This window comes from Gorilla gorilla, chromosome 8 (assembly GCF_029281585.2).
Source record: "Gorilla gorilla gorilla isolate KB3781 chromosome 8, NHGRI_mGorGor1-v2.1_pri, whole genome shotgun sequence".
Classification (NCBI taxonomy): domain Eukaryota; kingdom Metazoa; phylum Chordata; class Mammalia; order Primates; family Hominidae; genus Gorilla; species Gorilla gorilla.
Window position 1 is genome coordinate 43,340,096 of NC_073232.2, and position 14,199 is coordinate 43,354,294.

At 41.4% G+C, this 14,199-nt stretch overlaps 1 protein-coding gene across 2 annotated transcripts in view; it reads left to right on the top strand.

Moving 5' to 3' along the window:
• Nucleotides 1-14,199, top strand: part of MICU1 (mitochondrial calcium uptake 1) — a 260,294-nt gene that overhangs the window by 204,666 nt on the left and 41,429 nt on the right. The window lies entirely within an intron of this gene.

Consider the following 14,199-nt stretch of genomic DNA (forward strand, 5'->3'; position numbering starts at 1 on the left):
CAAACATTTAAGCAGCTCAGGAAGCAAATCTAGAAGAAATGGTTAGAGAATACCTAAAGAAGCCGGGTGCAGTGGCTCACACCTGTAATCCCAACACTTTGGGAGGCCGAGGCAGGTGGATCACTTGAGGTCAGGAGTTCAAGACCAGCCTGGCCAACATGGTGAAACCCCATCTCTACTAAAAATACAAAAATGAGCTGGACATGGTGGCGCGTGCCCATAATCCCAGCTACTCAGAGGCTGAGGCACAAGAATCACTTGAAACCAGGAGGCAGAGGTTGCAGTGAGCCAAGATTATGCCACTGAACTCCAGCCTGGGCAACAGAGTGAGACTTCATCTCAAAAAAAAAAAAAGAATACCTAAAGAGAGTAGTGAAATCAAAGTCAAGGAAATAGAAGGTTCAAGAACTGAGGGGTCTACCATGTCACATATAACAGCGAGGATCCAGTAAGCTAAAGGTGGTAACATCCATTGGTTTTGGTGAAATGGCAGTAATTGGTGACCTTTGAGAGGGCTGTTTCATTAGAGTAGTCTAGTTGGAAGGCATCCCTATTCGATGAAAAGTACAGAAACAGAGAAAGGAGAGAGGTGGAAGAGGAGGCTCTGGAAAGTGGGAAATCACATAGGCAAATTCCAAGGCAGTGTATTAGCCTACTGGGGCTACTGTAACAACATACCACAGACTGTGTGGCTTTAACAAGAAAAATTTATTTTCTCACATTCCTGGAGGATAGAATCCGGTGATTAAGGTGCCAACTGATTTGGTTTCTGATAAGAGCTCTCCTCCTGCCTTGCAGGTAGCTGCCTTTTCAATGTGTCCTCACACAGGCTTTCCTCTGTGTGTACATGAAGAGAGGGAGAAATCTCTTTGTGTTTCTTCTTATAAGAACACTAATCCTAGCAGATTAGGGCCCCACCCTTGTGACCTCATTTAGCCTTGTTATTCCCTCTAAGGTGCCATCTCCAAATACAACCACATTGGGCACAGTAGGGGTTAGGGAGGGCTTCAACATATGAATGGGGTAGGGGGTGGGGTCAGTCCATAACAAGCGGGAAAAACAAACCTGGCATGTGTGAAGAACTGAAAAGGGACTAGTTTGTATACAAGGTTCTGAGCAAAAAGGAGAGTGGCCTGAGCTGAGCTCAGAGAGGGATATGAGGAACAGAACATGCAAGACTTCATAGGAATGGAGGGAGTTTGGAGTTCACTCACAGTGCAATGGAACGCCATTAAATAGTTGTGAGTAGTGAAATGACATGTTTGTATGTACTTTTGAAGAGACAACTCTGGCTGTTTTATGGAAGATAGTTTGGAGAAGAGCAAGCATAGAAACAAACAGACTGATAATAAGCCTATTAGAATTTAGGAGATGAGTTAGAGTCTTTTGAGCAGGCTTGAGGTTGGAGAACATGGATTTGTGGAACACTAGCAACACTGCTCTCTGGTACCCTTCAACACCAGCTGCCCCTGGTACAAGGAAAGAAAAGATGGTGGCTGCGCACGGTGGCTCACACCTGTAATCCTAACACTTTGGGAGGTCAAGACATGCAGATCACCTGAGGTCAGGAGTTCAAGACCAGCCTGGCCAACATGGCAAAACCCCGTCTCTACTAAAAATACAAAAATTAGCCAGGCGTGGTGGTGGGCGCCTATAATCTCAGCTACTCAGGAGGCTGAGGCAGGAGAATCACTTGAACCCGGGGAAGGGGGGGTGCAGAGGGAGGCGGAGGTTGCAGTGAACCAAGATCACACCACTTCACTCCAGCCTGGGAGAAAGAACGAAACTCTATCTCAAAAAAAAAGATAAAGAAAAAAAGAAAGAAAGAAAAGATGATAGGACTGAATCAGCATCTGAGAGAGAGATGAACAAACAGAAGCAGAGACCAGTTAAAAGGTCAGTCCTCATCAGGCATGGTGGCACATACCTGTAATCCCAGCACTTTGGGAGGCCAAGGCAGGAGAATCAAAGTTCAAGACTTGCCGCAATGTAAGACATGTCTTTTCTTTTCTTTTTCTTATTATTATTATTATTTTTTTTTTTTTTTTGAAACGGAGTTTCACTCTTGTTGCCCAGGCTGGAATGCAATGGCGTGATCTCGGCTCATCGCAACCTCCGCCTCCTGGGTTCAAGTGATTCTCCTGCCCAGAAGTTCAAGACCAGCTTGGGCAAAGTGGCGAAACCTTGTCTCCACAAAAAATACAAAAACTAGCCAGGCATGGTGGCATGTGCCTGTAGTCGCAGCTACTCAGGAGACTGAGGTGGGAGGATCACCTGAGCCTGGGGAGGTTGAAGCTGCAGTTAGCTATGATCATGCTACTGCACTCCAGCCTGGGTGACAGAGTGAGACCTTGTCTTAAAAAAGAAAAAAAAAAAAATCCAGGCCTCTAAGAGAACACACACACACAAACACACAAAGCAGTGCTAAGGCTAGAACTCAGATTTTCTCATTCCCAGCCCAGTACTCTTCCCACTGAACAATGGCTACCATCTGACCATGACCAAGAATCTAACCTGGCACTAAAAATGTTCCATGAGAGATTTCCAAGTGTATTAGTCCATTCTCATGCTGCTAATAAAGACATACCGAGACTGGTAATGTATAAAGGAAAGAGGTTTGATTTCACAGTTCCACATGGCTGAGGAGGCCTCACAATCACGGCGGAAGGCAAAGGAGAAGAAAAGACATGTCTTATGGCTGGACACAGTGGCTCACGCCTGTAATCCCAGCACTTTGGGAGGCCGAGGCGGGCAAATCACCTGAGGTTGGGAGTTGGAGACCAGCCTGACCAACATGGAGAAACCCCCTCTCTACTAAAAATACAAAAAGTTAGCCCGGCGTGGTGGTGCATGCCTGTAATCCTAGCTACTCAGGAGACTGAGGCAGGAGAATGGCTTGAACCCAGGAGGCAGAGGTTGTGGTGAGCCGAGATCACGCCATTGCACTCCAGCCTGGGCAACAAGAGCGAAACTCCGTCTTAAAAAAAAAAGGAAAAGACACGTCTTACGTTGTGGCAGGCAAGAAAGAGAGCATGTGCAGGGGAACTCCTTTTTGTAAAACCATCAGATCTTGTGAGACTTACTATCAAAGGAACAGCACATTAAAGACCTACCCTCATGATTCAGTTACCTTCCACCAGGTCCCTTCCACGACACGTGCATTATGGGAGCTACAATTCGAGATTTGGGTGGGGACACAGCCAAACCATATCACCAAGATAGTGTGGCATGGTAGGCATGAAGATGGAAAACTTGAGACTAACTTCTGCCTCAGAGGTTCCCATAGTCATTAGACAAATCACTTAACCTTACTGGCCTCATGAATTGAGAGGCTTATCCTAGATGCTTGCTGTAAGGGCCCTTCTAGCTTTAAAGATTCAATAATTGAAAATAAGACAGAGGATTGCTAGTGCTTGTCCCAGTTTTCCTAGTTAGTCTTTGTGCAAGAAATGTTGCATGAATAGCATTGCCCTAACTTGGTGGAAAACCCTTCTTATCAGCCAGACTTTTTCCTCCTTGTCTTGGATATTGAAAAGTTGAAAGGACCTCTGAACCAGGCTGTGGGCTGCAAATGAGGGCAGGCTGGCTCTGAGAGGAAGTGTCAGCTTCTCTGAACTCAGTCCAGCCTTTTCCCACAGCAGGTGTTCTCTTGGCTGTGGGGAAGACTCATCATTAATGGAAAGTGACAGAGAAAAAACATTTATCTCCCATAGAGCACTTCTGTACTACCCAATACTTAGCTCATATCTGTTGGAAATTGTAATTTCAAAAAACTGATTACGAATGTATAGGTGGATTTTTTAGCCCCTATGCTGGAAGAATAGTGTTTACATTCAGACATGCTCGTTTATTTAGACCATGCTTATTTTTAAAGGTTGGTCCAGATATTGATTTGACTTTAATTATCTATCATGATAGGTGGATTCATATTTCATTATGAGTTTACACTTAAAAGCAATAAGGGGCATTGGAGGCATCTCCCTTGAAGGAATAGAGTATTTGAGCATTGGCAGGAGTTAATTTAGGATCTGAAGACCTTGCAAAAGAGCTCTAAAATGAAAGGACAAATTTTGTCAGATGATGAAAATCTGCGGTGTTAAATTACTTTTGGCCCAGAATTTCTAGCCTGTGTTAGCAACGAGATTAAGATTGATTGTCCTCTCATGTTGATTAAATAGTTTGTGAACATAGCAGTTAACTAAAGTGAGTGTCAATGAAGGGCCTTTGCTCCTGAGGTTACGAGTCCATCTCTCTAGGACCATTTCCTATAAAAGGGGAATCACCATCTGCTTTCTAATTGCTTCTTTTATTCCACTTTGGATTTGTTAACATGAAAATGTAAGTTTTCATTTGGCTGACATTAATCAGTCTGTGTGAGGTTCTGTATCAAGGTATCAAACAAGACCTAAGAGACTGAAGGTCCTAGTGGTGGTATTAAATTTTTGCATATAAATTAATGACCATGCAATGTTTCACAGCCATTTTTCTCTTCCTTTCTAACAGCCTTGTTAGATACTGTGTTTTTGAGAATATAGAGACAGAAAGAGAAGTTAATAACCCATTCAGAGTCTGGTCTAAAATCCAAGGCTTCCTATTCCAGATCTTGTCTTTTCCATAAGAAAGTGCTGTTTCTCCTAATCATACTCTTCCTGTAAAGCAGTGCTTCTCTACTATAGGATCACTTGAAGAATTTTTAAGGAATGTGGTTGTTTAGGCCCTCTTCAAATCAATTAAATCAGAGGCTCAGTAGGTGGGTCCAGGCATCAGTGTTCTGGGGTTTTCTTAACCCTCTGCATGAGAAATTCCGGAAGTGTTTCTTAAAGGGTGATATGGTTTGGCTGTGTCCCCACCCAGATCTCATGTTGAATTGTAGTTCCCATAACCCCATATGTCCTGGGAGGGAACAGGTGGAGATAATTGAATCATGGGGCAGTTTCCCCCATCCTGTTCTCATGACAATGAGTTAGTTCTCATGAGATCTGATGGTTTCATAAAAGGCTTCCCCCTTCACCAGGCACTCATTCTTCTTCCTGCTGCCATGTGAAGAAGGATATGTTTGCTTCCCCTTCTGCCATGACTGTAAGTTTCCTGAGGTGTCCCTAGCCCTGCAAAACTGTGAGTCAATTAAACCTCTTTCCTTTGTAAATTACCCGGTCTCAGGTATGTCTTTATTAACAGCATAAGAACGGACTAATACAAAGGGTCCCCAGGTAAATCTAATGTGCAGCTAGGCTTATGAGCCACTGCCCGAGAGATGCAATGCTCCATCAGTGTCTCTAGCTGTTTTATCCCTAAGTAATAGTTTGAAGAACTGGGGAACCTGCCATGCTTGACAAAAATTACTCTATTGATGCTCTGAACAACCACCATGTTTTTATTTAACAAAGAGTTTTCTGAGACTTCATAAATGTAATTCACAGTGGTGATCCTCTATGTTTATGAATGCAGAAGCTACTAACTAGTAACTTCTTAAGGATGAAATTGAAAATTATAACTCAGTTCAATGGCAGACATTGCTGTGTGCAAGACACTAAGCCAGGTGCTGTGAAAAAGACCATCCCTTATCCTTACAACTATATTTCTTTTTTTTTTTTTTTTTTTTTTTGAGACAGAGTCTCGCTCTGTTGTCTAGGCTGGAGTGCAGTGGCCTGATCTCGGCTTACTGGAAGCTCCACCTCCTGGGTTCATGCCATTCTCCTGCCTCAGCCTCCTGAGTAGCTGGGGCTACAGGTGCCCACTGCCACGCCTGGCTAATTTTTTTGTGTTTTTAGTAGAGACAGGGTTTCACCATGTCAGCCAGGATGGTCTCGATCTCCTGACCTCGTGATCCACCCGCCTTGGCCTCCCAAAGTGCTGGGATTACAGGCGTGAGCCACCACACCCAGCACAACTATATGTATTTCTTAAGTCTGTAATAGTCTAGTAAGAGAAAAATATGTATGCAAAGAACTCTGTAATTCTATATTCACGTTTATATTCAATATTTATCGAGCAGCCACTATGTGCCAAGCAGTCTTCTAAATACTGGGAATGCAATAGTGAGCACACCAGTGTCTGCCTCATAGAACTTAGCATTCCTACTGAAACGAAACAGATTTTAAACAAATATAAAGCAAGGTAACTCACTTAGCTTTGAGCTTCTTGAGAGCAGTGCCTTATTCATCTTTGCATGTCCTCTGTATGGTGGCGGTAAATGCTTATCAAATGCAATGATAAATGTGTTGAGTACTCTATTAAAGGTATGAGATCTTTTTGAAGCACTAAGGAGGAAGATTAGAGCCAGCTGAAGAGACCGAGTAAGATTTCTTAGAGGAAGTACAATTCGAACTTGGCCTTAAACGTGGAGTAGGATTTTGACAAGCAGAAGCTTATAAAGACATTTGCTTTTGCTAAGTGTTTCCTGTCGTAGCCCTATCCCCAACAGCCTTCTGTGTGTATGATTGCTTATTAATTCTGCTACTAGCCATTAAGCAGTTAGTACTTATCAAACAGTTCTAATAAAACTATTAGATTGTTAAGTTTTCATATCATCTGTGGATAATATATGTGAGCTCTCCTTTTTCACTTATTCTCAGATATTTGAACCACATTAGTCATCTGTGGAATATCAGATTCTAGAAATTGCTAGCATACCCCTTGAAAACTCATTAACTCCAAATATTAGGTGCCCACCAGTCACTATGTAGTATAGCGTGTGAAATGTGGCCATAAAACTAAAAAGACTAGAACTCTACTTTTTGTTGTTGTTGTTGTTACTAATTAGCTTTGAAACCTGTACTTCCCCCAAAGGAGTACTAAGCTATGAATTACTATAGGATATTTAGTTTTATGAGTTTTCCCTCTATTATTTTCCTGTTTTTTCCCCACAATGAATTTCATTTACATCAGCTTTTCCCCTGTTCCCTATCCCTCAAGATCCTACACATTCCAGAGAAGACAGCCTACTTCAGAGCTTAGTAGAATAAATTCATTATCACTAGTTCTGTAGTAATGAGCCTGCCAAATTACTAAGGACTCATATCTACCACTTACTGAGTACTTTCTGTGTACTAGACATTGTACATATCTTGTCTGTCTACCTGCTTGGTAGATACTAGGTAGAACTATCATTTTTCAGATGAAAAATAGTCCTCTGAGCCTTAGTTATTAACCTGAGATCAACAATGTCTTAGGAAGGCGGCACCAGGGTTCAAAGCTTTATTCTTATTCCAGAGTCCATAGCCTTCTTACTAATCGTCCTGTTTGTTGCCACTCCTTATTCTCCATGGTTTAAATAAGCACAAGTTTTTAGGGAAACAAAACCAGTGTTGCCAGATGCCAGCCTAAGATTCTTAGGAAGATAGCTAGAAAGGTTAAGTTATGGAAGCAGATGGTGGAAGACCGTAAATCCCAAGCTAAAAAGTTTGGAGGTTTATCCAATTGACAGTAGGAAATCATGGACATGTTGTGAGTGGGAGGGATAAAGATATGAAGAAAGTGATGTTTCAGAAAGATTAGATACCTGTGGAAATGTAAGTAACAGAAATGGTATAATTTCCCCTGCTGCCAGGCAACAGTTGAAGAGAAGTCTGGGGTTTGCAATAGGAAGATGCTTTATTAGAGCAAGACAGGCATAGTAATACCTCTGAAAGGTACCCAAGAAATAGGTAACATGGGCCACATGTAGCACAGGGTTCAGAAAGAATTGCTTTGTACCTGGTATAAAAATATTAATTAAAATTGTTTTAAAACTAAGCAGGAGAGGCTGGGCGCAGTGACTCATGCCTGTAATCCCAGCACTTTGGGAGGCCAAGGTAGTTGGATCACCTGAGGTCAGGAGTTCAAGACCAGCCTGGCCAACATGGCAAAAGCACATCTCTACAAAAATACAAAAAATTAGCCGGCCATGGTGACAGGTGTCTGTAATCCCAGCTACTTGGGAAGCTAAGGCAAGAGAATTGCTTGAACTCGGAAGGCGAAGGTTGCAGTGAGCCAAGATTGCTCCATTGCACTCCAGCCTAAGCAACAGAGCAAGACTCTGTCTCAAAAAAAAAAACTAAGCAGGAGATTGAGCAGAGGATACATGACAAGAATGGTGAGAGGCATGGGATATAAGGAAGGAAGAAGACTGTTTTTTTCAGTGGGCCATAGACAGAACTTGGGCAATTAGATTGGCTTCTGGTAGATGGATTTGCTGTGACTGATTAAAAGGCAGGAAGAGGGAATCATCCATTACAGTGTTTGCACTCATCATGGCCTGTCAGCATTAGATATCTCGCTTTACAGCTGACTCCAAAGGAAGCTACATTTTCCTTGTCTCATCTACTCTGACTGCTTCGTATTTTTTAACAACTTTTTTTGAGGTATAATTTATATACCATAAGTTATCCATTTTAACTGTACAATTCAGTGATTTTTAGTAATTTTAGTGAATTTTAGTAAATTTGCAGTTATGCAATTATTACTGCCATTCAGTTTTAGAACATTTCCATCACCCCAAAAAGATCCCTCCTGCTAGCTTTCAGTCAATCCTCATTTCTACCCTAGCCCCAGGCAACTATAAAACAGCTTTCAGTCTCTATAGACTTGCATTTACTGGACATTTCATATAAATACAATAATATAATAAGGTAGTCTTTTGTGTCTGACTTCTTTTACTTAGCACAATATTTTTAAAGTTTATGTAGATGCTTATATTAATAGTTTATTATTTTCTATTGCAGAAGAGTAAATAGTATTTTATTGCTTGGATATACTAAATTTTATTTATCCATTCACATTTGGATTGTTTCCAGTTTTGGGCTATTAGGAATAATGCTGCTGTGAACATTGCATACAAGTCCTCCTGCAGACCTGTGTTTTCATTTTTGTTGAAGATTCCTAGGAGTGAAATAGCTGGGTTGTATGGTAAATTTAATTTTTTGAGGAACTGCTAAACCGTTTTCCAAAGTGGCGGAACCATTTCACATCTCCATGTGAATATACGAGAGTTCCAGTTTCTCCACACCCTCATCAACACCTGTTATTGTCTGTCTTCTTTATTACAGTCATTCCAATAGGTGTGTAGTGGTATATCATTGTGATTTTAATTTGTATTTTCCTAATGATGCTAAGCATTGTTTCATGTACTTATTAGCCATTCACTTGTCTTGTTTGGTAAACTGTCTATTCAAATCTTTTTTTAAATCAGGTTGTTGGTCTTCCCATATATTGAGTTATAATAGTTTTTTATATAATTCTGGATACAAGTCCTTTTTTTTTTATTTTTTGAGACAGGGTCTCCCTCTGTCGCCCAGGCTGGAGTGCAGTGGCATAATCTCAGCTCACTTGAACCTCTGCCTCCCAGGTTCAAGCAGTTCTCCTGCCTCAGCCTCCTGAGTCGCTGGGATTACAGGTGCCCACCACCACAGCCTGGCTAATTTTTGTACTTTTAGTAAAGATGGGTTTTCACCATATTGGTAAGGCTGGTCTCGAACATCCAACCTCAGGTGATCCACCCGCCTTGGTGTCCCAAAGTGCTGGCATTACAGGTATGAGCCACTGCACCCGACCTGGATTCAAGTCCGTTACCAAATATATGATTTTCAAGCTTTTTCTCCTAGCTTGTGATTTTTCTATTTTCTCATTATTTTGAAGCACAAATTTTTTAAATTTTGATGAAGTCTAACCAATCAGTTTTTTTTCCTTTATGGATTGTGCTTTGGGTGTCATCTAAGAACTCTTGCCTTAGTCAAGGTCATGAAGATTTGCTCCTATGTGGTTTTGTTTTGTTTTGTTTTGTTTTTGTTTTTGTTTTTTGTCTTTTGTTGAGACAGAGTTTCACTGTTGCCCAGGCTGGAGTGTAGTGGCACGATCTCGGCTCACTACAACCTCCACCTCCTGGATTCATGCAATTCTCATTCCTCAGCCTCCCGAGTAGCTGGGATTACAAGCACATGCCACCATGCCTGGCTAATTTCTGTATTTTTAGTAGAGACAGGGTTTCGCCGTGTTGGCCAGGCTGGTCTCAAACTTCTGGGCTCAAGTGATCTGCCCGCCTTGGCCTCCCAAAGTGCTGGGATTACAGGCATGAGCCACTGTGCACTGTGCTCAGCCTTTCCTGTGTTTTCTTCTAAAAGTTTTATCCACTGCTTTTTTTTTTTTTTTTTTTTTTTTTCTGGAGACAGAGTTTTGCTCTTGTCGCCCAGGCTGGAGTGCAATGGCGCGATCTTGGCTCACTGCAACCTTCGCCTCCCAGGTTCAAGCAATTCCCCTGCCTCAACCTCCCGAGTAGCTGGGATTACAGGCATACGCCACCATGCCCAGATAATTTTGTATTTTTAGTAGAGACGGGGTTTCACCATGTTTGGCCAGGCTGGTCCCGAACTCCTGACCTCAGGTGATCGACCCGCCTCGACCTCCCAAAGTGCTGGGATTACAGGCATGAGCCACCACACCTGGCCCTGCTTTTAGTTTTGAAAAACAATTCTTTTTACTTGCTTAACAACTTCCTAATGTTAAATTCATTTTTCAACATCCTAAAGAAATAATCACTATTGTCTACAAACTATTATTAATCTTATCTTCTTTTTATAGTCACCTAGAGCCCGGTTTATATAAGTCCATCTTTCCAAAGGTAGATAGATAACCAGTTTGTTGAACAATTAGTCACAGTAACTCCTCTAAGAGACAGTTCCTTTTGATTATTATGTCTGCAGTTCTAGTCACCTGCCAATAGATTGTTTCATAAGCTGTAGCCTTCTTGTCCAAACAACTCAATTTGCAATAAGCATATCGTTTCTCTTTCCATCTTTCCAGCCACAAAGCTCATGTTATCATCTTACTCTAGCTTTTTTCTAATACCCCTCTGGATTTTTACCATAGTAGTTACCAAAAAAATAAGAATTTTGTGACTGACATCATCTTCTCTTTAAGGAGGCCTATCTAAATAGTAAGCTCCATAAAATCAAGGCCTGTGTCCAATACAATTTCCCTCACTGTTCTTGGCATAATGCTAAGTGATTAGTAAGTGCTCAATAAAATTTTTTATTATATCTTTGTGATAAAAGTATAGTGATGTATATTTAGATTTAATAGTTATATAATGTGATTTGCAGCCCACTGTTTTTCTAAATCACTAAATGAATAGCCATTCAGTTTAGATTGTTCTCTCTCTGTCCTCAGATAATTCCCAGCATAAGCACTCTGGTCTTGAGCTGTAGTATTTGATGTTTCAGAGTGTTAGTTAGAAACTAACAAACTTTAGAGGTTGTTTATCATCAGAGTGGGACACATTTCCTCTACCATGCCCTAACTGTTTTAGGAATTTTATGTTAACTTTTTAGCCTCAAATACCCTTTCAATAACTTAGTCCCCTAACTCACTAACTCCTACAGGATTTTATACCTTAATAAGAAAAGTAACTGTAATCCCAGCACTTTGGGAGGCCGAGGCGGGTGGATCACGAGGTCAGGAGATAGAGACCATCCTGGCTAACACGGTGAAACCCATCTCTACTAAAAAAAAAAATACAAAAAATTAGCCGGGTGCGGTCGTGGGCGCCTGTAGTCCCAGCTACCTGGGAGGCTGAGGCAGGAGAATGGCGTGAACCCGGGAGGCGGAACTTGCAGTGAGCCAAGATCGCGCCACTGCACTCCAGCCTGGGCGATAGAGCGAGACTCCGTCTCAAAAAAAAAAAAAGAAAAGTAAAAGAGCTTTAGCATGTTATGTGTGTATGTGTGTTGTGTGTGGTAAAATACACATCTATTTCCAGAACCCGTTCATCTTCCCAAACCGGAACTCCTTACCATTAAATAATAGCTCCTCATTCTCCTCCTCCCGGCTCCTGACAACCACCATCTTTGACTACTCTCAGTACCTCATTTAAGCGCAGTCATATAGTATTATCTTTTGTCCTTTTGTGGCTAGTTTATTTCACTTGGCATAATGTCTTCGAGGGCCATCATCCTGTAGCTTGTGTCAGAATCTTCTTCCTTTTAAAAGCGAAACAATATTCCATTGTGTGTATATACCGCATTTTGTTTATCCATTCATCCATCAGTAGACTATTGGGTTGCCTCCACCTTTATGTGTCTTTTGATGGCAGGGAAAGGAAGATCATTAGTGTGTACATCCACAAGCAATGATATTGTACAACCTGTACTTCTAATCCTATGGGATTCTCTTCTAAATTTGATTCTAGCTAGTGCCTACATTAAATAGCATACTATGGTATGCATAATGAGACCTAACTCTGGGTGCTCTAAGGCAAAGCCAAGAGACTGACCTCAAATTAGGGAAAAAGCATATAATATAGGCCTTCCAGTCCACTACCAAAAATTACAACACTTGGTACATAGTAGGTACTCTATAAATGTTTGTTTTTTGTTTTTTGGTTGTTTTGTTTTGTTTTGAGACAGAGTTTCCCTCTTGTGGCCCAGACTGGAGTGCAGTGGCGTGATCTCAGCTCACTGCAACCTCTGCCTCCCAGGCTCAAGCGATTCTCCTGCCTCAGCCTTCCAAGTAGCTGGGATTGCAGGCATGTGCCACCATGCCTGACTAATATTTTTGTATTTTTAGTAGAGACGGGGTTTCTCCGTGTTAGTCAGGCTGGTCTCGAACTCTTGACCTCAGGTGATCTGCCCGCCTCAGCCACCCAAAGTGCTGGGATTACAGGCGTGAGCCACCGTGCCTGGCCAGTACTCTATAAATGTTTGAATAAATGCTAAGTACAGATGCACCACTGTTCATAATTGCCAAAAATTGGAAACAGCCCAAATAGAATGGATAAACAAATTGTGGTATATTCACACAATGAAATACTTTATAGCAATAAAAATGAATGAACTACAGATACACACAAAAATATGAACAAATCTTAAAGAGAGAAGCCATATATAACAGAATGCCTACTGCATGATTCCATTTCTGCTGTTCCACAACAGATAAAATTAAGCAATGGTTTTTGTAAGTACGCTATTTACATATAAAAATGCTGTTTTTAAAAAAAGCAAGGAAATGAATTCCCTAAAAGTCAGAATAGTGGTTATTGTCAGTAGGGGTTGGGCAGGGGCTGGAGTTTATGATTAGGAAGGGGCATGTTGTGGGGAGAGAGGAGGCTTCTGAGATGCTGATAATAGTCTGTTCCTTGACCTAAATGAAGGTTCTGTGGGTGTTCACTTTGCAAGAGTTTGATAAGTTGTACATTTATATTTTATGCACCTTTCTATATAGTCATCATATTCCACAATAAAGTTTTTTAAGTTCTATGATTCTAAGGAAAAAAATTATAAAAGATCATGTGATATAATCATACAGTCTTTTTTGTTGTGTTTTGTTTTTGAGACAGCGTCTAGCCCTGTCACCCAGGCTGGAGTGCTATGGCATGATCTCAGCTCCCTGCAACCTCTGCCTCCCAGGCTCAAGTGATCCTCCCACCTCAGCCTCCCAAATAGCTGGTACTATAGGCACATGCCACCACACTCGGCTAACTTTTTAAATATTTTTTGTAGAGATGAGGTTTCGCCATGTTGCCCAGGCTGGTCACTGAGCTCAAGTGATCCTCCTGCCTTGGCCTCCCAAAGTGCTGGGATTACAGGCATGAGTCACTGCACCCAGCCTAATACAGTCTTTTAGCTTTCAGTTTGATAATGTGAGAAACATACAATTGACCCAGTTTGGAGAGTACCAGGAAAGAACTGTAGATTGTATTAGGATTTCCTTATTACTGAGTTCCTGATGTGAGTTCCTGGGCTCTGTAGTTTGGGAAAATGAAAATTGCAGGAGGAGCAGCACTAAGTAGAAGCCAGTCTACATCTGCAGCTCTTTAAGGACCTGATGCTTCATTAAAAGGCATTAACATCAGTGTCTGGGATATCTAGGACATTTCCCAGTGTTTTCCCTTCTTAGAAACTACATTCATTTCCATCACAGCATGATGTGTGGGAAGTGAGGAAAAGGCAAATAGGACAAATCTTCCTCCCTATAAAGGAATTCCCAGTAGCCCCTATTTCTATAACTACTTTTTCTCGATGCATCATAGAAAGTGGAATTAGAGATCAGCAAATCTTTAAACCGTTTTTGAAAAAAAAATCTTCATTCACAGAATTTCATTAGATTAAAGTTAAGTGGCAAATTACTTTGTGAGTAGCTTTTAAATTGAGATAATGAACGGCTTCCCCATTACTTGGGTTTTGCTAAATACCGACACCGTTCCCCTGTATATCACTGACTTTGGTGATT